The sequence below is a fragment of the Phyllobates terribilis genome, unplaced genomic scaffold (genome assembly GCF_046119375.1).
Source record: "Phyllobates terribilis strain yellow unplaced genomic scaffold, ASM4611937v1 Scaffold_386__1_contigs__length_1829782, whole genome shotgun sequence".
In the NCBI taxonomy this organism is placed as follows: Eukaryota; Metazoa; Chordata; class Amphibia; order Anura; family Dendrobatidae; genus Phyllobates; species Phyllobates terribilis.
Genome location: NW_027363146.1, coordinates 516,663 through 542,125, shown reverse-complemented (window position 1 = coordinate 542,125; position 25,463 = coordinate 516,663).

The window sequence follows — 25,463 nt, the reverse complement described above, 5'->3', positions numbered from 1 at the left end:
AAAGTAGAGTTCTTACATTTCCAGGAGGGATTACAGAGCAAGTGTATAAAGTTAAGTTCTTACATTTAAGGAATAATTTAAAGAGGAAGTGCACAAAGTAAATTTCTTACATTTCCCGGAGGGATTACACAGAGGAAGTGCACAAAGTAGAGTTCTTACATTTCCAGGAGGGATTACAGAGGAAGTGCACAAAGTAGAGTTCTTACATTTCCAGGAGGGATTACAGAGGAAGTGCACAAAGTAGAGTTCTTACATTTCCAGGAGGGATTACAGAGGAAGTGCCCAAAGTACAGTCCTTACATTTCCAGGAGGGATTACAGAGGAAGTACACAAAGGAGAGTTCATACATTTCCAGGAGGGATTTCAGAGGAAGTGCACAAAGTAGAGTTCTTACATTTCCAGGAGGGATTACAGAGGAAGTGCTTAAAGTAAAGTTCTTACATTTCCAGGGGGAATTAAAGAGGAAGTGGATAAAGTAAAGTTCTTACATTTCCAGGAGGGATTACAGAGGAAGTGCATAAAGTAGAGTCCTTACATTTCCAGGGGGAATTACAGAGAAAGTGCAGAAAGTAAAGTTCTTACATTTCCAGGAGGGATTACAGAGGAAGTGCAGAAAGTTAAGTTCTTACATTTCCAGGAGGGATTACAGAGGAAGTGCATAAAGTAGAGTCCTTACATTTCCAGGGGGAATTACAGAGGAAGTGAATAAAGTAGAGTTCTTACATTTCCAGGAGGGATTACAGAGGAAGTGCATGAAGTAGAGTTCTTACATTTCCAGGAGGGATTACAGAGGAAGTGCATAAAGTTCTTACATTTCCAGGAGTAATTAAAGAGGAAGTGCAAAAAGTAGAGTCCTTACATTTCCAGGGGAAATTACAGAGGAAGTGCAGAAAGTAAAGTTCTTACATTTCCAGGAGGGATTACAGAGGAAGTGCACAAAGTAAGGTTCTTACATTTTCAGGGGTAATTAAAGAGGAAGTGCATAAAGTTCTTACATTTCCAGGAGGATTTACAGAGGAAGTGCATAAAGTAAAGTTCTTACATTTCCAGGAGGGATTACAGAGGAAGTGTATAAAGTAAAGTTCTTACATTTCCAGGAGTAATTAAAGAGTAAATGTACAAAGTAGAGTCCTTACATTTCCAGGGGGAATTACAGAGGAAGTGCATAAAGTAGAGTTCTTACATTTCCAGGAGGGATTACAGAGGAAATGCATAAAGTTCTTACATTTCCAGGAGGGATTACAGAGGAAGTACATAAAGTTCTTACATTTCCAGGAGGGATTACAGAGGAAGTGCCCAAAGTAGAGTTCTTACATTTCCAGGAGGGATTACAGAGGAAGTACACAAAGTAGAGTTCTTACATTTCCAGGAGGGTTTACAGAGTAAGTGCACAAAGTAGATTTCTTACATTTCCAGGAGGATTTACAGAGGAAGTGCATAAAGTTCTTACATTTCCAGGAGGATTTACAGAGGAAGTGCATAAAGTTCTTACATTTCCAGGAGGATTTACAGAGGAAGTGCATAAAGTAAAGTTCTTACATTTCTAGGAGGGATTACAGAGGAAGTGCATAAAGTTCTTACATTTCCAGGGGGAATTAAAGAGGAAGTGAATAAAGTAAAGTTCTTACATTTCCAGGAGGGATTACAGAGGAAGTGCATAAAGTAGAGTTCTTACATTTCCAGGAGGGATTACAGAGGAAGTGCATAAAGTAAAGTTCTTACATTTCCAGGGGGAATTAAAGAGGAAGTGCACAAAGTAAAGTTCTTACATTTCCAGGAGGGATTACAGAGGAAGTGCAAAAAGTAAAGTTCTTACATTTCCAGGGGGAATTAAAGAGGAAGTGCACAAAGTACAGTCCTTACATTTCCAGGAGGATTTACAGAGGAAGTGCATAAAGTTCTTACATTTCCAGGAGGATTTACAGAGGAAGTGCATAAAGTAAAGTTCTTACATTTCCAGGAGGGATTACAGAGGAAGTGCATAAAGTAAAGTTCTTACATTTCCAGGAGGATTTACAGAGGAAGTGCATAAAATAAAGTTCTTACATTTCCAGGGGGAATTAAAGAGGAAGTGCATAAAGTAAAGTTCTTACATTTCCAGGAGGGATTACAGAGGAAGTGCACAAAGTAGAGTCCTTACATTTCCAGGAGGGATTACAGAGGAAGTGCGCAAAGTAGAGTTCTTACATTTCCAGGAGGGATTACAGAGGAAGTGTATAAAGTTCTTACATTTCCAGGAGGATTTACAGAGGAAGTGTATAAAGTAAAGTTCTTACATTTCCAGGAGTAATTAAAGAGGAAGTGCAGAAAGTAGAGTCCTTACATTTCCAGGGGGAATTACAGAGGAAGTGCAGAAAGTAAAGTTCTTACATTTCCAGGAGGATTTACAGAGGAAGTGTATAAAGTAAAGTTCTTACATTTCCAGGAGGGATTACAGAGGAAGTGCATAAAGTAGAGTTCTTACATTTCCAGGAGGGATTACAGAGGAAGTGTATAAAGTAAAGTTCTTACATTTCCAGGAGGGATTACAGAGGAAGTGCATAAAGTAAAGTTCTTACATTTCCAGGGGGAATTACAGAGGAAGTGAATAAAGTAGAGTTCTTACATTTCCAGGAGGGATTACAGAGGAAGTGCATAAAGTAGAGTTCTTACATTTCCAGGAGGGATTACAGAGCAAGTGCATAAAGTTAAGTTCTTACATTTCCTGGAGTAATTAAAGAGGAAGTGCACAAAGTAGAGTCCTTACATTTCCAGGGGGAATTACAGAGGAAGTGCATAAAGTAGAGTTCTTACATTTCCAGGAGGGATTACAGAGGAAGTGCATAAAGTTAAGTTCTTACATTTCCTGGAGTAATTAAAGAGGAAGTGCACAAAGTAGAGTCCTTACATTTCCAGGGGGAATTACAGAGGAAGTGCAGAAAGTAAAGTTCTTACATTTCAAGGAGGGATTACAGAGGAAGTGCATAAAGTAAAGTTCTTACATTTCCAGGAGGGATTACAGAGGAAGTGCACAAAGTAGAGTTCTTACATTTCCAGGAGGGATTACAGAGGAAGTGCACAAAGTAGAGTTCTTACATTTCCAGGAGGGATTACAGAGGAAGTACGCAAAGTAGAGTTCTTACATATCCAGGAGGGATTACAGAGGAAGTGCATAAAGTTCTTACATTTCCAGGAGGATTTACAGAGGAAGTGCATAAAGTAAAGTTCTTACATTTCCAGGAGGGATTACAGAGGAAGTGCACAAAGTAGAGTTCTTACATTTCCAGGAGGGATTACAGAGGAAGTGCACAAAGTAGAGTTGTTACATTTCCAGGAGTAATTAAAGAGGTAGTGCACAAAGTAGAGTCCTTACATTTCCAGGTGGAATTACAGAGGAAGTGCATAAAGTAAAGTACTTACATTTCCAGGAGGGATTACAGAGGAAGTGCATAAAGTAGAGTTCTTACATTTCCAGGAGGGATTACAGAGCAAGTGCATAAAGTTAAGTTCTTACATTTCCAGGAATAATTTAAAGAGGAAGTGCACAAAGTAAAGTTCTTACATTTCCCGGAGGGATTACACAGAGGAAGTGCACAAAGTAGAGTTCTTACATTTCCAGCAGGGATTACAGAGGAAGTGCACAAAGTAGAGTTCTTACATTTCCAGGAGGGATTACAGAGGAAGTGCACAAAGTAGAGTTCTTACATTTCCAGGAGATATTACAGAGGAAGTGCACAAACTAGAGTTCTTACATTTCCAGGAGGGATTACAGAGGAAGTGCCCAAAGTAGAGTTCTTACATTTCCAGGAGGGAATACAGAGGAAGTGCACAAAGTAGAATTCTTACATTTCCAGGAGGGATTACAGAGGAAGTGCACAAAGTAGAGTTCTTACATTTCCAGGAGAGATTACAGAGGAAGTGCATAAAGTAAAGTTCTTACATTTCCAGGGGGAATTAAAGAGGAAGTGCATAAAGTTCTTACATTTCCAGGAGGGATTACAGAGGAAGTGCACAAAGTAGAGTCCTTACATTTCCTGGAGGGATTAAAGAGGAAGTGCAGAAAGTAGAGTTCTTACATTTCCTGGAGGGATTACAGAGGAAGTAGATAAAGTAAAGTTCTTACATTTCCAGGGGGAATTAAAGAGGAAGTGCACAAAGTAGAGTCCTTACATTTCCAGGAGGATTTACAGAGGAAGTGCATAAAGTTCTTACATTTCCAGGAGGATTTACAGAGGAAGTGCATAAAGTAAAGTTCTTACATTTCCAGGAGGGATTTCAGAGGAAGTTCACAAAGTAGAGTTCTTACATTTCCAGGAGGGATTACAGAGGAAGTGCTTAAAGTAAAGTTCTTACATTTCCAGGGGGAATTAAAGAGGAAGTGCATAAAGTAAAGTTCTTACATTTCCAGGAGGGATTACAGAGGAAGTGCACAAAGTAGAGTCCTTACATTTCCATCGGGAATTACAGAGGAAGTGCAGAAAGTAAAGTTCTTACATTTCCAGGAGGATTTACAGAGGAAGTGCATAAAGTAAAGTTCTTACATTTCTAGGAGGGATTACAGAGGAAGTGCATAAAGTAAAGTTCTTACATTTCCAGGGGGAATTAAAGAGGAAGTGAATAAAGTAAAGTTCTTACATTTCCAGGAGGGATTACAGAGGAAGTGCATAAAGTAGAGTTCTTACATTTCCAGGAGGGATTACAGAGGGAGTGCACAAAGTAGAGTTCTTACATTTCCAGGAGGGATTACAGAGGAAGTGCATAAAGTAAAGTTCTTACATTTCCAGGGGGAATTAAAGAGGAAGTGCACAAAGTAGAGTCCTTACATTTCCAGGAGGATTTACAAAGGAAGTGCATAAAGTTCTTACATTTCCAGGAGGATTTACAGAGGAAGTGCATAAAGTAAAGTTCTTACATTTCCAGGAGGGATTACAGAGGAAGTGCATAAAGTAAAGTTCTTACATTTCCAGGAGGATTTACAGAGGAAGTGCATAAAATAAAGTTCTTACATTTCCAGGGGGAATTAAAGAGGAAGTGCATAAAGTAAAGTTCTTACATTTCCAGGAGGGATTACAGAGGAAGTGCACAAAGTAGAGTCCTTACATTTCCAGGAGGGATTACAGAGGAAGTGCGCAAAGTAGAGTTCTTACATTTCCAGGAGGGATTACAGAGGAAGTGCATAAAGTTCTTACATTTCCACGAGTAATTAAAGAGGAAGTGCAGAAAGTAGAGTCCTTACATTTCCAGGGGGAATTACAGAGGAAGTGCAGAAAGTAAAGTTCTTACATTTCCAGGAGGGATTACAGAGGAAGTGCATAAAGTAGAGTTCTTACATTTCCAGGAGGGATTACAGAGGAAGTGCATAAAGTAAAGTTCTTACATTTCCAGGAGGGATTACAGAGGAAGTGTATAAAGTAAAGTTCTTACATTTCCAGGAGGGATTACAGAGGAATTGCATAAAGTAAAGTTCTTACATTTCCAGGGGGAATTACAGAGGAAGTGAATAAAGTAGAGTTCTTACATTTCCAGGAGGGATTACAGAGGAAGTGCATAAAGTAGAGTTCTTACATTTCCAGGAGGGATTACAGAGCAAGTGTATAAAGTTAAGTTCTTACATTTAAGGAATAATTTAAAGAGGAAGTGCATAAAGTAAATTTCTTACATTTCCCGGAGGGATTACACAGAGGAAGTGCACAAAGTAGAGTTCTTACATTTCCAGGAGGGATTACAGAGGAAGTGCACAAAGTAGAGTTCTTACATTTCCAGGAGGGATTACAGAGGAAGTGCACAAAGTAGAGTTCTTACATTTCCAGGAGGGATTACAGAGGAAGTGCACAAAGTAGAGTTCTTACATTTCCAGGAGGGATTACAGAGGAAGTGCCCAAAGTACAGTCCTTACATTTCCAGGAGGGATTACAGAGGAAGTGCACAAAGTAGAGTTCTTACATTTCCAGGAGGGATTACAGAAGAAGTACACAAAGTAGAGTTCATACATTTCCAGGAGGGATTTCAGAGGAAGTGCACTAAGTAGAGTTCTTACATTTCCAGGAGGGATTACAGAGGAAGTGCTTAAAGTTCTTACATTTCCAGGGGGAATTAAAGAGGAAGTGCATAAAGTAAAGTTCTTACATTTCCAGGAGGGATTACAGAGGAAGTGCACAAAGTAGAGTCCTTACATTTCCAGGGGGAATTACAGAGAAAGTGCAGAAAGTAAAGTTCTTACATTTCCTGGAGGGATTACAGAGGAAGTGCAGAAAGTAGAGTTCTTACATTTCCAGGAGGGATTACAGAGGAAGTGCAGAAAGTTAAGTTCTTACATTTCCAGGAGGGATTACAGAGGAAGTGCATAAAGTAGAGTCCTTACATTTCCAGGGGGAATTACAGAGGAAGTGAATAAAGTAGAGTTCTTACATTTCCAGGAGGGATTACAGAGGAAGTGCATGAAGTAGAGTTCTTACATTTCCAGGAGGGATTACAGAGGAAGTGCATAAAGTTCTTACATTTCCAGGAGTAATTAAAGAGGAAGTGCACAAAGTAGAGTCCTTACATTTCCAGGGGAAATTACAGAGGAAGTGCAGAAAGTAAAGTTCTTACATTTCCAGGAGGGATTACAGAGGAAGTGCACAAAGTAGAGTTCTTACATTTCCAGGAGGAATTACAGAGGAAGTGCACAAAGTAAAGTTCTTACATTTTCAGGGGTAATTAAAGAGGAAGTGCATAAAGTTCTTACATTTCCAGGAGGGATTACAGAGGAAGTGCACAAAGTAGAGTCCTTACATTTCCAGGGGGAATTACAGAGGAAGTGCATAAAGTAGAGTGCTTACATTTCCAGGAGGGATTACAGAGGAAATGCATAAAGTTCTTACATTTCCAGGAGGGATTACAGAGGAAGTACATAAAGTTCTTACATTTCCAGGAGGGATTACAGAGGAAGTGCCCAAAGTAGAGTTCTTACATTTCCAGGGGGAATTAAAGAGGAAGTGAATAAAGTAAAGTTCTTACATTTCCAGGAGGGATTACAGAGGAAGTGCATAAAGTAGAGTTCTTACATTTCCAGGAGGGATTACAGAGGAAGTGCATAAAGTAAAGTTCTTACATTTCCAGGGGGAATTAAAGAGGAAGTGCACAAAGTACAGTCCTTACATTTCCAGGAGTATTTACAGAGGAAGTGCATAAAGTTCTTACATTTCCAGGAGGATTTACAGAGGAAGTGCATAAAGTAAAGTTCTTACATTTCCAGGAGGGATTACAGAGGAAGTGCATAAAGTAAAGTTCTTACATTTCCAGGAGGATTTACAGAGGAAGTGCATAAAATAAAGTTCTTACATTTCCAGGGGGAATTAAAGAGGAAGTGCATAAAGTAAAGTTCTTACATTTCCAGGAGGGATTACAGAGGAAGTGCACAAAGTAGAGTCCTTACATTTCCAGGAGGGATTACAGAGGAAGTGCGCAAAGTAGAGTTCTTACATTTCCAGGAGGGATTACAGAGGAAGTGTATAAAGTTCTTACATTTCCAGGAGGATTTACAGAGGAAGTGTATAAAGTAAAGTTCTTACATTTCCAGGAGTAATTAAAGAGGAAGTGCAGAAAGTAGAGTCCTTACATTTCCAGGGGGAATTACAGAGGAAGTGCAGAAAGTAAAGTTCTTACATTTCCAGGAGGGATTACAGAGGAAGTGCATAAAGTAGAGTTCTTACATTTCCAGGAGGGATTACAGAGGAAGTGTATAAAGTAAAGTTCTTACATTTCCAGGAGGGATTACAGAGGAAGTGCATAAAGTAAAGTTCTTACATTTCCAGGGGGAATTACAGAGGAAGTGAATAAAGTAGAGTTCTTACATTTCCAGGAGGGATTACAGAGGAAGTGCATAAAGTAGAGTTCTTACATTTCCAGGAGGGATTACAGAGCAAGTGCATAAAGTTAAGTTCTTACATTTCCTGGAGTAATTAAAGAGGAAGTGCACAAAGTAGAGTCCTTACATTTCCAGGGGGAATTACAGAGGAAGTGCATAAAGTAGAGTTCTTACATTTCCAGGAGGGATTACAGAGAAAGTGCATAAAGTTAAGTTCTTACATTTCCTGGAGTAATTAAAGAGGAAGTGCACAAAGTAGAGTCCTTACATTTCCAGGGGGAATTACAGAGGAAGTGCAGAAAGTAAAGTTCTTACATTTCCAGGAGGGATTACAGAGGAAGTGCATAAAGTAAAGTTCTTACATTTCCAGGAGGGATTACAGAGGAAGTGCACAAAGTAGAGTTCTTACATTTCCAGGAGGGATTACAGAGGAAGTGCACAAAGTAGAGTTCTTACATTTCCAGGAGGGATTACAGAGGAAGTACGCAAAGTAGAGTTCTTACATATCCAGGAGGGATTACAGAGGAAGTGCATAAAGTTCTTACATTTCCAGGAGGATTTACAGAGGAAGTGCATAAAGTAAAGTTCTTACATTTCCAGGAGGGATTACAGAGGAAGTGCACAAAGTAGAGTTCTTACATTTCCAGGAGGGATTACAGAGGAAGTGCACAAAGTAGAGTTGTTACATTTCCAGGAGTAATTAAAGAGGTAGTGCACAAAGTAGAGTCCTTACATTTCCAGGTGGAATTACAGAGGAAGTGCATAAAGTAAAGTACTTACATTTCCAGGAGGGATTACAGAGGAAGTGCATAAAGTAGAGTTCTTACATTTCCAGGAGGGATTACAGAGCAAGTGCATAAAGTTAAGTTCTTACATTTCCAGGAATAATTTAAAGAGGAAGTGCACAAAGTAAAGTTCTTACATTTCCCGGAGGGATTACACAGAGGAAGTGCACAAAGTAGAGTTCTTACATTTCCAGGAGGGATTACAGAGGAAGTGCACAAAGTAGAGTTCTTACATTTCCAGGAGGGATTACAGAGGAAGTGCACAAAGTAGAGTTCTTACATTTCCAGGAGATATTACAGAGGAAGTGCACAAACTAGAGTTCTTACATTTCCAGGAGGGATTACAGAGGAAGTGCCCAAAGTAGAGTTCTTACATTTCCAGGAGGGAATACAGAGGAAGTGCACAAAGTAGAATTCTTACATTTCCAGGAGGGATTACAGAGGAAGTGCACAAAGTAGAGTTCTTACATTTCCAGGAGAGATTACAGAGGAAGTGCACAAAGTAGAGTTCTTACATTTCCAGGAGGGATTACAGAGGAAGTGCATAAAGTAAAGTTCTTACATTTCCAGGGGGAATTAAAGAGGAAGTGCATAAAGTTCTTACATTTCCAGGAGGGATTACAGAGGAAGTGCACAAAGTAGAGTCCTTACATTTCCTGGAGGGATTAAAGAGGAAGTGCAGAAAGTAGAGTTCTTACATTTCCTGGAGGGATTACAGAGGAAGTGGATAAAGTAAAGTTCTTACATTTCCAGGGGGAATTAAAGAGGAAGTGCACAAAGTAGAGTCCTTACATTTCCAGGAGGATTTACAGAGGAAGTGCATAAAGTTCTTACATTTCTAGGAGGATTTACAGAGTAAGTGCATAAAGTAAAGTTCTTACATTTCGAGGAGGGATTACCGAGGAAGTGTATAAAGTAAAGTTCTTACATTTCCAGGAGTAATTAAAGAGGAAATGCACAAAGTAGAGTACTTACATTTCCAGGAGGAATTACAGAGGAAGTGCAGAAAGTAAAGTTCTTACATTTCCAGGAGGGATTACAGAGGAAGTGCAGAAAGTAGAGTCCTTACATTTCCATCGGGAATTACAGAGGAAGTGCAGAAAGTAAAGTTCTTACATTTCCAGGAGGATTTACAGAGGAAGTGCATAAAGTAAAGTTCTTACATTTCTAGGAGGGATTACAGAGGAAGTGCATAAAGTAAAGTTCTTACATTTCCAGGGGGAATTAAAGAGGAAGTGAATAAAGTAAAGTTCTTACATTTCCAGGAGGGATTACAGAGGAAGTGCATAAAGTAGAGTTCTTACATTTCCAGGAGGGATTACAGAGGAAGTGCATAAAGTAAAGTTCTTACATTTCCAGGGGGAATTAAAGAGGAAGTGCACAAAGTAAAGTTCTTACATTTCCAGGAGGGATTACAGAGGAAGTGCACAAAGTAGAGTTCTTACATTTCCAGGAGGGATTACAGAGGGAGTGCACAAAGTAGAGTTCTTACATTTCCAGGAGGGATTACAGAGGAAGTGCATAAAGTAAAGTTCTTACATTTCCAGGGGGAATTAAAGAGGAAGTGCACAAAGTAGAGTCCTTACATTTCCAGGAGGATTTACAGAGGAAATGCATAAAGTTCTTACATTTCCAGGAGGATTTACAGAGGAAGTGCATAAAGTAAAGTTCTTACATTTCCAGGAGGGATTACAGAGGAAGTGCATAAAGTAAAGTTCTTACATTTCCAGGAGGATTTACAGAGGAAGTGCATAAAATAAAGTTCTTACATTTCCAGGGGGAATTAAAGAGGAAGTGCATAAAGTAAAGTTCTTACATTTCCAGGAGGGATTACAGAGGAAGTGCACAAAGTAGAGTCCTTACATTTCCAGGAGGGATTACAGAGGAAGTGCGCAAAGTAGAGTTCTTACATTTCCAGGAGGGATTACAGAGGAAGTGCATAAAGTTCTTACATTTCCAGGAGGATTTACAGAGGAAGTGTATAAAGTAAAGTTCTTACATTTCCACGAGTAATTAAAGAGGAAGTGCAGAAAGTAGAGTCCTTACATTTCCAGGGGGAATTACTGAGGAAGTGCAGAAAGTAAAGTTCTTACATTTCCAGGAGGGATTACAGAGGAAGTGCATAAAGTAGAGTTGTTACATTTCCAGGAGGGATTACAGAGGAAGTGCATAAAGTAAAGTTCTTACATTTCCAGGAGGGATTACAGAGGAAGTGTATAAAGTAAAGTTCTTACATTTCCAGGAGGGATTACAGAGGAAGTGCATAAAGTAAAGTTCTTACATTTCCAGGGGGAATTACAGAGGAAGTGAATAAAGTAGAGTTCTTACATTTCCAGGAGGGATTACAGAGCAAGTGTATAAAGTTAAGTTTTTACATTTCCAGGAATAATTTAAAGAGGATGTGCACAAAGTAAATTTCTTACATTTCCCGGAGGGATTACACAGAGGAAGTGCACAAAGTAGAGTTCTTACATTTCCAGGAGGGATTACAGAGGAAGTGCACAAAGTAGAGTTCTTACATTTCCAGGAGGGATTACAGAGGAAGTGCACAAAGTAGAGATCTTACATTTCCAGGAGGGATTACAGAGGAAGTGCCCAAAGTACAGTCCTTACATTTTCAGGAGGGATTACAGAGGAAGTGCACAAAATAGAGTTCTTACATTTCCAGGAGGGATTACAGAGGAAGTACACAAAGTAGAGTTCATACATTTCCAGGAGGGATTACAGAGGAAGTGCATAAAGTAAAGTTCTTACATTTCCAGGGGGAATTAAAGAGGAAGTGCATAAAGTAAAGTTCTTACATTTCCAGGAGGGATTACAGAGGAAGTGCACAAAGTAGAGTCCTTACATTTCCAGGGGGAATTACAGAGAAAGTGCAGAAAGTAAAGTTCTTACATTTCCTGGAGGGATTACAGAGGAAGTGCAGAAAGTAGAGTTCTTACATTTCCAGGAGGGATTACAGAGGAAGTGCATAAAGTAGAGTTCTTACATTTCCAGGAGTAATTAAAGAGGAAGTGCACAAAGTAGAGTCCTTACATTTCCAGGGGGAATTACAGAGGAAGTGAATAAAGTAGAGTCCTTACATTTCCAGGGGAAATTACAGAGGAAGTGCAGAAAGTAAAGTTCTTACATTTCCAGGAGGGATTACAGAGGAAGTGCACAAAGTAGAGTTCTTACATTTCCAGGAGGAATTACAGAGGAAGTGCACAAAGTAGAGTTCTTACATTTCCAGGAGGGATTACAGAGGAAGTGCACAAAGTAAAGTTCTTACATTTTCAGGGGGAATTAAAGAGTAAATGTACAAAGTAGAGTCCTTACATTTCCAGGGGGAATTACAGAGGAAGTGCATATAGTAGAGTTCTTACATTTCCAGGAGGGATTACAGAGGAAATGCATAAAGTTCTTACATTTCCATTAGGGATTACAGAGGAAGTACATAAAGTTCTTACATTTCCAGGAGGGATTACAGAGGAAGTGCCCAAAGTAGAGTTCTTACATTTCCAGGAGGGATTACAGAGGAAGTGCACAAAGTAGAGTTCTTACATTTCCAGGAGGATTTACAGAGGAAGTGCATAAAGTTCTTACATTTCCAGGAGGATTTACAGAGGAAGTGCATAAAGTAAAGTTCTTACATTTCTAGGAGGGATTACAGAGGAAGTGCATAAAGTAAAGTTCTTACATTTCCAGGGGGAATTAAAGAGGAAGTGCATAAAGTAAAATTCTTACATTTCCAGGAGGGATTACAGAGGAAGTGCATAAAGTAGAGTTCTTACATTTCCAGGAGGGATTACAGAGGAAGTGCATAAAGTAAAGTTCTTACAATTCCAGGGGGAATTAAAGAGGAAGTGCACAAAGTAAGGTTCTTACATTTCCAGGAGGGATTACAGAGGAAGTGCACAAAGTAGAGTTCTTACATTTCCAGGAGGGATTACAGAGGGAGTGCACAAAGTAGAGTTCTTACATTTCCAGGAGGGATTACAGAGGAAGTGCATAAAGTAAAGTTCTTACATTTCCAGGGGGAATTAAAGAGGAAGTGCACAAAGTAGAGTCCTTACATTTCCAGGAGGATTTACAGAGGAAGTGCATAAAGTTCTTACATTTCCAGGAGGATTTACAGAGGAAGTGCATAAAGTAAAGTTCTTACATTTCCAGGAGGGACTACAGAGGAAGTGCATAAAGTTCTTACATTTCCAGGAGGATTTATAGTGGACGTGTATAAAGTAAAGTTCTTACATTTCCAGGAGTAATTAAAGAGGAAGTGCACAAAGTAGAATCCTTACATTTCCAGGGGAAATTACAGAGGAAGTGCAGAAAGTAAAGTTCTTACATTTCCAGGAGGGATTACAGAGGAAGTGCACAAAGTAGAGTTCTTACATTTCCAGGAGGAATTACAGAGGAAGTGCACAAAGTAGAGTTCTTACATTTCCAGGAGGGATTACAGAGGAAGTGCACAAAGTAAAGTTCTTACATTTTCAGGGGGAATTAAAGAGGAAGTGCATAAAGTTCTTACATTTCCAGGAGGATTTACAGACGAAGTGCATAAAGTAAAGTTCTTACATTTCCAGGAGGGATTACAGAGGAAGTGTATAAAGTAAAGTTCTTACATTTCCAGGAGTAATTAAAGAGTAAATGTACAAAGTAGAGTCCTTACATTTCCAGGGGGAATTACAGAGGAAGTGCATATAGTAGAGTTCTTACATTTCCAGGAGGGATTACAGAGGAAATGCATAAAGTTCTTACATTTCCATTAGGGATTACAGAGGAAGTACATAAAGTTCTTACATTTCCAGGAGGGATTACATAGTAAGTGCCCAAAGTAGAGTTCTTACATTTCCAGGAGGGATTACAGAGGAAGTGCACAAAGTAGAGTTCTTACATTTCCAGGAGGATTTACAGAGGAAGTGCATAAAGTTCTTACATTTCCAGGAGGATTTACAGAGGAAGTGCATAAAGTAAAGTTCTTACATTTCTAGGAGGGATTACAGAGGAAGTGCATAAAGTAAAGTTCTTACATTTCCAGGGGGAATTAAAGAGGAAGTGCATAAAGTAAAATTCTTACATTTCCAGGAGGGATTACAGAGGAAGTGCATAAAGTAGAGTTCTTACATTTCCAGGAGGGATTACAGAGGAAGTGCATAAAGTAAAGTTCTTACATTTCTAGGAGGGATTACAGAGGAAGTGCATAAAGTAAAGTTCTTACATTTCCAGGGGGAATTAAAGAGGAAGTGCATAAAGTAAAATTCTTACATTTCCAGGAGGGATTACAGAGGAAGTGCATAAAGTAGAGTTCTTACATTTCCAGGAGGGATTACAGAGGAAGTGCATAAAGTAAAGTTCTTACAATTCCAGGGGGAATTAAAGAGGAAGTGCACAAAGTAAGGTTCTTACATTTCCAGGAGGGATTACAGAGGAAGTGCACAAAGTAGAGTTCTTACATTTCCAGGAGGGATTACAGAGGAAGTGCATAAAGTAAAGTTCTTACATTTCCAGGAGGGATTACAGAGGAAGTGCACAAAGTAGAATCCTTACATTTCCAGGGGGAATTACAGAGGAAGTGAATAAAGTAGAGTCCTTACATTTCCAGGGGAAATTACAGAGGAAGTGCAGAAAGTAAAGTTCTTACATTTCCAGGAGGGATTACAGAGGAAGTGCACAAAGTAGAGTTCTTACATTTCCAGGAGGAATTACAGAGGAAGTGCACAAAGTAGAGTTCTTACATTTCCAGGAGGGATTACAGAGGAAGTGCACAAAGTAAAGTTCTTACATTTTCAGGGGGAATTAAAGAGGAAGTGCATAAAGTTCTTACATTTCCAGGAGGATTTACAGACGAAGTGCATAAAGTAAAGTTCTTACATTTCCAGGAGGGATTACAGAGGAAGTGTATAAAGTAAAGTTCTTACATTTCCAGGAGTAATTAAAGAGTAAATGTACAAAGTAGAGTCCTTACATTTCCAGGGGGAATTACAGAGGAAGTGCATATAGTAGAGTTCTTACATTTCCAGGAGGGATTACAGAGGAAATGCATAAAGTTCTTACATTTCCATTAGGGATTACAGAGGAAGTACATAAAGTTCTTACATTTCCAGGAGGGATTACATAGTAAGTGCCCAAAGTAGAGTTCTTACATTTCCAGGAGGGATTACAGAGGAAGTGCACAAAGTAGAGTTCTTACATTTCCAGGAGGATTTACAGAGGAAGTGCATAAAGTTCTTACATTTCCAGGAGGATTTACAGAGGAAGTGCATAAAGTAAAGTTCTTACATTTCTAGGAGGGATTACAGAGGAAGTGCATAAAGTAAAGTTCTTACATTTCCAGGGGGAATTAAAGAGGAAGTGCATAAAGTAAAATTCTTACATTTCCAGGAGGGATTACAGAGGAAGTGCATAAAGTAGAGTTCTTACATTTCCAGGAGGGATTACAGAGGAAGTGCATAAAGTAAAGTTCTTACAATTCCAGGGGGAATTAAAGAGGAAGTGCACAAAGTAAGGTTCTTACATTTCCAGGAGGGATTACAGAGGAAGTGCACAAAGTAGAGTTCTTACATTTCCAGGAGGGATTACAGAGGAAGTGCATAAAGTAAAGTTCTTACATTTCCAGGAGGGATTACAGAGGAAGTGTATGAAGTAAAGTTCTTACATTTCCAGGAGGGATTACAGAGGAAGTGCATAAAGTAAAGTTCTTACATTTCCAGGGGGACTTACAGAGGAAGTGAATAAAGTAGAGTTCTTACATTTCCAGGAGGGATTACAGAGGAAGTGCATAAAGTAGAGTTCTTACATTTCCAGGAGGGATTACAGAGGAAGTGCACAAAGTAAAGTTCTTACATTTCCCGGAGGGATTACACAGAGGAAGTGCACAAAGTAGAGTTCTTACATTTCCAGGAGGGATTACAGAGGAAGTGCACAAAGTAGAGTTCTTACATTTCCAGGAGGGATTACAGAGGAAGTGCACAAAGTAGAGTTCTTACATTTCCAGAAGGGATTACAGAGGAAGTGCCCAAAGTAGAGTCCTTACATTTCCAGGAGGGATTACAGAGGAAGTGCACAAAGTAGAGTTCTTACATTTTCAGGAGGGATTACAGAGGAAGTGCACAAAGTAGAGTTCTTACATTTCCAGGAGGGATTACAGAGCAAGTGCATGAAGTTAAGTTCTTACATTTCCAGGAGGGATTACAGAGGAAGTGCCCAAAGTAGAGTTCTTACATTTTCAGGAGGGAATACAGAGGAAGTGCACAAAGTAGAGTTCTTACATTTCCAGGAGGGATTACAGAGTAAGTGCACAAAGTAGAGTTCTTACATTTCCAGGAGGATTTACAGAGGAAGTGCATAAAGTAAAGTTCTTACATTTCCAGGGGGAATTAAAGAGGAAGTGCATAAAGTAAAGTTCTTACATTTCCAGGAGGGAATACAGAGGAAGTGCACAAAGTAGAGTTCTTACATTTCCAGGAGGGATTACAGAGGAATTGCACAAAGTAGAGTTCTTACATTTACAGGAGGGATTACAGAGGAAGTGCACAAAGTAGAGTTCTTACATTTCCAGGAGGGATTACAGAGGAAGTGTATAAAGTAAAGTTCTTACATTTCCAGGAGTAATTAAAGAGGAAATGCACAAACTAGAGTTCTTACATTTCCAGGAGGGATTACAGAGGAAGTGCACAAAGTAGAGTTCTTACATTTCCAGGAGGGATTACAGAGGAAGTGCGCAAAGTAGAGTTCTTACATTTCCAGGAGGGATTACAGAGGAAGTGCATAAAGTTCTTACATTTCCAGGAGGATTTACAGAGGAAGTGTATAAAGTAAAGTTCTTACATTTCCAGGAGTAATTAAAGAGGAAGTGCAGAAAGTAGAGTCCTTACATTTCCAGGGGGAATTACAGAGGAAGTGCAGAAAGTAAAGTTCTTACATTTCCAGGAGGGATTACAGAGGAAGTGCATAAAGTAGAGTTCTTACATTTCCAGGAGGGATTACAGAGGAAGTGTATAAAGTAAAGTTCTTACATTTCCAGGAGGGATTACAGAGGAAGTGCATAAAGTAAAGTTCTTACATTTCCAGGGGGAATTACAGAGGAAGTGAATAAAGTAGAGTTCTTACATTTCCAGGAGGGATTACAGAGGAAGTGCATAAAGCAGAGTTCTTACATTTCCAGGAGGGATTACAGAGCAAGTGCATAAAGTTAAGTTCTTACATTTCCTGGAGTAATTAAAGAGGAAGTGCACAAAGTAGAGTCCTTACATTTCCAGGGGGAATTACAGAGGAAGTGCATAAAGTAGAGTTCTTACATTTCCAGGAGGGATTACAGAGGAAGTGCATAAAGTTAAGTTCTTACATTTCCTGGAGTAATTAAAGAGGAAGTGCACAAAGTAGAGTCCTTACATTTCCAGGGGGAATTACAGAGGAAGTGCAGAAAGTAAAGTTCTTACATTTCCAGGAGGGATTACAGAGGAAGTGCATAAAGTAAAGTTCTTACATTTCCAGGAGGGATTACAGAGGAAGTGCACAAAGTAGAGTTCTTACATTTCCAGGAGGGATTACAGAGGAAGTGCACAAAGTAGAGTTCTTACATTTCCAGGAGGGATTACAGAGGAAGTACGCAAAGTAGAGTTCTTACATTTCCAGGAGGGATTACAGAGGAAGTGCATAAAGTTCTTACATTTCCAGGAGGATTTACAGAGGAAGTGCATAAAGTAAAGTTCTTACATTTCCAGGAGGGATTACAGAGGAAGTGCACAAAGGAGAGTTCTTACATTTCCAGGAGGGATTACAGAGGAAGTGCACAAAGTAGAGTTGTTACATTTCCAGGAGTAATTAAAGAGGTAGTGCACAAAGTAGAGTCCTTACATTTCCAGGTGGAATTACAGATGAAGTGCATAAAGTAAAGTACTTACATTTCCAGGAGGGATTACAGAGGAAGTGCATAAAGTAGAGTTCTTACATTTCCAGGAGGGATTACAGAGGAAGTGCATAAAGTTAAGTTCTTACATTTCCAGGAATAATTTAAAGAGGAAGTGCACAAAGTAAAGTTCTTACATTTCCCGGAGGGATTACACAGAGGAAGTGCACAAAGTAGAGTTCTTACATTTCCAGGAGGGATTACAGAGGAAGTGCACAAAGTAGAGTTCTTACATTTCCAGGAGGGATTACAGAGGAAGTGCACAAAGTAGAGTTCTTACATTTCCAGGAGGGATTACAGAGGAAGTGCACAAACTAGATTTCTTACATTTCCAGGAGGGATTACAGAGGAAGTGCCCAAAGTAGAGTTCTTACATTTCCAGGAGGGAATACAGAGGAAGTGCATAAAGTAGAATTCTTACATTTCCAGGAGGGATTACAGAGGAAGTGCACAAAGTAGAGTTCTTACATTTCCAGGAGAGATTACAGAGGAAGTGCACAAAGTAGAGTTCTTACATTTCCAGGAGGGATTACAGAGGAAGTGCATAAAGTAAAGTTCTTACATTTCCAGGGGGAATTAAAGAGGAAGTGCATAAAGTTCTTACATTTCCAGGAGGGATTACAGAGGAAGTGCACAAAGTAGAGTCCTTACATTTCCTGGAGGGATTAAAGAGGAAGTGCAGAAAGTAGAGTTCTTACATTTCCTGGAGGGATTACAGAGGAAGTGGATAAAGTAAAGTTCTTACATTTCCAGGGGGAATTAAAGAGGAAGTGCATAAAGTTCTTACATTTCCAGGAGGGATTACAGAGGAAGTGCACAAAGTAGAGTCCTTACATTTCCAGGAGGATTTACAGAGGAAGTGCATAAAGTTCTTACATTTCCAGGAGGATTTACAGAGGAAGTGCATAAAGTAAAGTTCTTATATTTCAAGGAGGGATTAGCGAGGAAGTGTATAAAGTAAAGTTCTTACATTTCCAGGAGTAATTAAAGAGGAAATGCACAAAGTAGAGTCCTTACATTTCCAGGTGGAATTACAGAGGAAGTGCAGAAAGTAAAGTTCTCACATTTCCAGGAGGGATTACAGAGGCAGTGCATAAAGTAAAGTTCTTACATTTCCAGGGGAAATAACAGATGAAGTGCAGAAAGTAGAGTCCTTACATTTCCAGGGGGAATTACAGAGGAAGTGAATAAAGTAGAGTTCTTACATTTCCAGGAGGGATTACAGAGGAAGTGCATAAAGTAGAGTTCTTACATTTCCAGGAGGGATTACAGAGGAAGTGCATAAAGTTCTTACATTTCCAGGAGTAATTAAAGAGGAAGTGCACAAAGTAGAGTCCTTACATTTCCAGGGGAAATTACAGAGGAAGTGCAGAAAGTAAAGTTCTTACATTTCCAGGAGAATTTACAGAGGAAGTGCATAAAGTTCTTACATTTCCAGGAGGGATTACAGAGGAAGTGCACAAAGTAGAGTTCTTACATTTCCAGGAGGAATTACAGAGGAAGTGCACAAAGTAGAGTCCTTACATTTCCAGGAGGATTTACAGAGGAAGTGCATAAATTTCTTACATTTCCAGGAGGATTTACAGAGGAAGTGCATGAAGTAAAGTTCTTACATTTCCAGGAGGGATTACAGAGGAAGTGCATAAAGTAAAGTTCTTACATTTCCAGGAGGATTTACAGAGAAAGTGCATAAAATAAAGTTCTTACATTTCCAGGGGGAATTAAAGAGGAAGTGCATAAAGTAAAGTTCTTACATTTCCAGGAGGGATTACAGAGGAAGTGCACAAAGTAGAGTCCTTACATTTCGAGGAGGGATTACAGAGGAAGTGCGCAAAGTAGAGTTCTTACATTTCCAGGAGGGATTACAGAGGAAGTGCATAAAGTTCTTACATTTCCAGGAGGATTTACAGAGGAAGTGTATAAAGTAAAGTTCTTACATTTCCAGGAGTAATTAAAGAGGAAGTGCAGAAAGTAGAGTCCTTACATTTCCAGGGGAAATTACAGAGGAAGTGCATAAAGTAAAGTTCTTACATTTCCTGGAGTAATTAAAGAGGAAGTGCACAAAGTAGAGTCCTTACATTTCCAGGGGGAATTACAGAGGAAGTGCATAAAGTAGAGTTCTTACATTTCCAGGAGGGATTACAGAGGAAGTGCATAAAGTTAAGTTCTTACATTTCCTGGAGTAATTAAAGAGGAAGTGCACAAAGTAGAGTCCTTACATTTCCAGGGGGAATTACAGAGGAAGTGCAGAAAGTAAAGTTCTTACATTTCCAGGAGGGATTACAGAGGAAGTGCATAAAGTAAAGTTCTTACATTTCCAGGAGGGATTACAGAGGAAGTGCACAAAGTAGAGTTCTTACATTTCCAGGAGGGATTACAGAGGAAGTGCACAAAGTAGAGTTCTTACATTTCCAGGAGGGATTACAGAGGAAGTACGCAAAGTAGAGTTCTTACATTTCCAGGTGGGATTACAGAGGAAGTGCATAAAGTTCTTACATTTCCAGGAGGATTTACAGAGTAAGTACATAAAGTAAAGTTCTTACATTTCCAGGAGGGATTACAGAGGAAGTGCACAAAGTAGAGTTCTTACATTTCCAGGAGGGATTACAGAGGAAGTGCACAAAGTAGAGTTGTTACATTTCCAGGAGTAATTAAAGAGGTAGTGCACAAAGTAGAGTCCTTACATTTCCAGGTGGAATTACAGAGGAAGTGCATAAAGTAAAGTATTTACATTTCCAGGAGGGATTACAGAGGAAGTGCATAAAGTAGAGTTCTTACATTTCCAGGAGGGATTACAGAGCAAGTGCATAAAGTTAAGTTCTTACATTTCCAGGAATAATTTAAAGAGGAAGTGCACAAAGTAAAGTTCTTACATTTCCCGGAGGGATTACACAGAGGAAGTGCACAAAGTAGAGTTCTTACATTTCCAGGAGGGATTACAGAGGAAGTGCACAAAGTAGAGTTCTTACATTTCCAGGAGGGATTACAGAGGAAGTGCACAAAGTAGAGTTCTTACATTTCCAGGAGGGATTACAGAGGAAGTGCACAAACTAGAGTTCTTACATTTCCAGGAGGGATTACAGAGGAAGTGCCCAAAGTAGAGTTCTTATATTTCCAGGAGGGAATACAGAGGAAGTGCATAAAGTAGAATTCTTACATTTCCAGGAGGGATTACAGAGGAAGTGCACAAAGTAGAGTTCTTACATTTCCAGGAGAGATTACAGAGGAAGTGCACAAAGTAGAGTTCTTACATTTCCAGGAGGGATTACAGAGGAAGTGCACAAAGTAGAGTCCTTACATTTCCTGGAGGGATTAAAGAGGAAGTGCAGAAAGTAGAGTTCTTACATTTCCTGGAGGGATTACAGAGGAAGTGGATGAAGTAAAGTTCTTACATTTCCAGGGGGAATTAAAGAGGAAGTGCACAAAGTAGAGTCCTTACATTTCCAGGAGGATTTACAGAGGAAGTGCATAAAGTTCTTACATTTCCAGGAGGATTTACAGAGGAAGTGCATAAAGTTCTTACATTTCGAGGAGGGATTACCGAGGAAGTGTATAAAGTAAAGTTCTTACATTTCCAGGAGTAATTAAAGAGGAAGTGCACAAAGTAGAGTCCTTACATTTCCAGGAGGAATTACAGAGGAAGTGCAGAAAGTAAAGTTCTTACATTTCCAGGAGGGATTACAGAGGAAGTGCAGAAAGTAGAGTCCTTACATTTCCATCGGGAATTACAGAGGAAGTGCAGAAAGTAAAGTTCTTACATTTCCAGGAGGATTTACAGAGGAAGTGCATAAAGTAAAGTTCTTACATTTCTAGGAGGGATTACAGAGGAAGTGCATAAAGTAAAGTTCTTACATTTCCAGGGGGAATTAAAGAGGAAGTGAATAAAGTAAAGTTCTTACATTTCCAGGAGGGATTACAGAGGAAGTGCATAAAGTAGAGTTCTTACATTTCCAGGAGGGATTACAGAGGGAGTGCACAAAGTAGAGTTCTTACATTTCCAGGAGGGATTACAGAGGAAGTGCATAAAGTAAAGTTCTTACATTTCCAGGGGGAATTAAAGAGGAAGTGCACAAAGTAGAGTTCTTACATTTCCAGGAGGATTTACAGAGGAAGTGCATAAAATAAAGTTCTTACATTTCCAGGAGGGATTACAGAGGAAGTGCATAAAGTAAAGTTCTTACATTTCCAGGAGGATTTACAGAGGAAGTGCATAAAATAAAGTTCTTACATTTCCAGGGGGAATTAAAGAGGAAGTGCATAAAGTAGAGTTCTTACATTTCCAGGAGGGATTACAGAGGAAGTGCATAAAGTAAAGTTCTTACATTTCCAGGAGGGATTACAGAGGAAGTGTATAAAGTAAAGTTCTTACATTTCCAGGAGGGATTACAGAGGAATTGCATAAAGTAAAGTTCTTACATTTCCAGGGGGAATTACAGAGGAAGTGAATAAAGTAGAGTTCTTACATTTCCAGGAGGGATTACAGAGGAAGTGCATAAAGTAGAGTTCTTACATTTCCAGGAGGGATTACAGAGCAAGTGTATAAAGTTAAGTTCTTACATTTAAGGAATAATTTAAAGAGGAAGTGCACAAAGTAAATTTCTTACATTTCCCGGAGGGATTACACAGAGGAAGTGCACAAAGTAGAGTTCTTACATTTCCAGGAGGGATTACAGAGGAAGTGCACAAAGTAGAGTTCATACATTTCCAGGAGGGATTTCAGAGGAAGTGCACAAAGTAGAGTTCTTACATTTCCAGGAGGGATTACAGAGGAAGTGCTTAAAGTAAAGTTCTTACATTTCCAGGGGGAATTAAAGAGGAAGTGCATAAAGTAAAGTTCTTACATTTCCAGGAGGGATTACAGAGGAAGTGCACAAAGTAGAGTCCTTACATTTCCAGGGGGAATTACAGAGAAAGTGCAGAAAGTAAAGTTCTTACATTTCCTGGAGGGATTACAGAGGAAGTGCAGAAAGTAGAGTTCTTACATTTCCAGGAGGGATTACAGAGGAAGTGCAGAAAGTTAAGTTCTTACATTTCCAGGAGGGATTACAGAGGAAGTGCATAAAGTAGAGTCCTTACATTTCCAGGGGGAATTACAGAGGAAGTGAATAAAGTAGAGTTCTTACATTTCCAGGAGGGATTACAGAGGAAGTGCATGAAGTAGAGTTCTTACATTTCCAGGAGGGATTACAGAGGAAGTGCATAAAGTTCTTACATTTCCAGGAGTAATTAAAGAGGAAGTGCAAAAAGTAGAGTCCTTACATTTCCAGGGGAAATTACAGAGGAAGTGCAGAAAGTAAAGTTCTTACATTTCCAGGAGGGATTACAGAGGAAGTGCACAAAGTAGAGTTCTTACATTTCCAGGAGGAATTACAGAGGAAGTGCACAAAGTAAAGTTCTTACATTTTCAGGGGTAATTAAAGAGTAAGTGCATAAAGTTCTTACATTTCCAGGAGGATTTACAGAGGAAGTGCATAAAGTAAAGTTCTTACATTTCCAGGAGGGATTACAGAGGAAGTGTATAAAGTAAAGTTCTTACATTTCCAGGAGTAATTAAAGAGTAAATGTACAAAGTAGAGTCCTTACATTTCCAGGGGGAATTACAGAGGAAGTGCATAAAGTAGAGTTCTTACATTTCCAGGAGGGATTACAGAGGAAATGCATAAAGTTCTTACATTTCCAGGAGGGATTACAGAGGAAGTACATAAAGTTCTTACATTTCCAGGAGGGATTACAGAGGAAGTGCCCAAAGTAGAGTTCTTACATTTCCAGGAGGGATTACAGAGGAAGTACACAAAGTAGAGTTCTTACATTTCCAGGAGGGTTTACAGAGTAAGTGCACAAAGTAGATTTCTTACATTTCCAGGAGGATTTACAGAGGAAGTGCATAAAGTTCTTACATTTCCAGGAGGATTTACAGAGGAAGTGCATAAAGTAAAGTTCTTACATTTCCAGGGGGAATTAAAGAGGAAGTGAATAAAGTAAAGTTCTTACATTTCCAGGAGGGATTACAGAGGAAGTGCATAAAGTAGAGTTCTTACATTTCCAGGAGGGATTACAGAGGAAGTGCATAAAGTAAAGTTCTTACATTTCCAGGGGGAATTAAAGAGGAAGTGCACAAAGTACAGTCCTTACATTTCCAGGAGGATTTACAGAGGAAGTGCATAAAGTTCTTACATTTCCAGGAGGATTTACAGAGGAAGTGCATAAAGTAAAGTTCTTACATTTCCAGGAGGGATTACAGAGGAAGTGCATAAAGTAAAGTTCTTACATTTCCAGGAGGATTTACAGAGGAAGTGCATAAAATAAAGTTCTTACATTTCCAGGGGGAATTAAAGAGGAAGTGCATAAAGTAAAGTTCTTACATTTCCAGGAGGGATTACAGAGGAAGTGCACAAAGTAGAGTCCTTACATTTCCAGGAGGGATTACAGAGGAAGTGCGCAAAGTAGAGTTCTTACATTTCCAGGAGGGATTACAGAGGAAGTGTATAAAGTTCTTACATTTCCAGGAGGATTTACAGAGGAAGTGTATAAAGTAAAGTTCTTACATTTCCAGGAGTAATTAAAGAGGAAGTGCAGAAAGTAGAGTCCTTACATTTCCAGGGGGAATTACAGAGGAAGTGCAGAAAGTAAAGTTCTTACATTTCCAGGAGGGATTACAGAGGAAGTGCATAAAGTAGAGTTCTTACATTTCCAGGAGGGATTACAGAGGAAGTGTATAAAGTAAAGTTCTTACATTTCCAGGAGGGATTACAGAGGAAGTGCATAAAGTAAAGTTCTTACATTTCCAGGGGGAATTACAGAGGAAGTGAATAAAGTAGAGTTCTTACATTTCCAGGAGGGATTACAGAGGAAGTGCATAAAGTAGAGTTCTTACATTTCCAGGAGGGATTACAGAGCAAGTGCATAAAGTTAAGTTCTTACATTTCCTGGAGTAATTAAAGAGGAAGTGCACAAAGTAGAGTCCTTACATTTCCAGGGGGAATTACAGAGGAAGTGCATAAAGTAGAGTTCTTACATTTCCAGGAGGGATTACAGAGAAAGTGCATAAAGTTAAGTTCTTACATTTCCTGGAGTAATTAAAGAGGAAGTGCACAAAGTAGAGTCCTTACATTTCCAGGGGGAATTACAGAGGAAGTGCAGAAAGTAAAGTTCTTACATTTCCAGGAGGGATTACAGAGGAAGTGCATAAAGTAAAGTTCTTACATTTCCAGGAGGGATTACAGAGGAAGTGCACAAAGTAGAGTTCTTACATTTCCAGGAGGGATTACAGAGGAAGTGCACAAAGTAGAGTTCTTACATTTCCAGGAGGGATTACAGAGGAAGTCCGCAAAGTAGAGTTCTTACATATCCAGGAGGGATTACAGAGGAAGTGCATAAAGTTCTTACATTTCCAGGAGGATTTACAGAGGAAGTGCATAAAGTAAAGTTCTTACATTTCCAGGAGGGATTACAGAGGAAGTGCACAAAGTAGAGTTCTTACATTTCCAGGAGGGATTACAGAGGAAGTGCACAAAGTAGAGTTGTTACATTTCCAGGAGTAATTAAAGAGGTAGTGCACAAAGTAGAGTCCTTACATTTCCAGGTGGAATTACAGAGGAAGTGCATAAAGTAAAGTACTTACATTTCCAGGAGGGATTACAGAGGAAGTGCATAAAGTAGAGTTCTTACATTTCCAGGAGGGATTACAGAGCAAGTGCATATAGTTAAGTTCTTACATTTCCAGGAATAATTTAAAGAGGAAGTGCACAAAGTAAAGTTCTTACATTTCCCGGAGGGATTACACAGAGGAAGTGCACAAAGTAGAGTTCTTACATTTCCAGGAGGGATTACAGAGGAAGTGCACAAAGTAGAGTTCTTACATTTCCAGGAGGGATTACAGAGGAAGTGCACAAAGTAGAGTTCTTACATTTCCAGGAGATATTACAGAGGAAGTGCACAAACTAGAGTTCTTACATTTCCA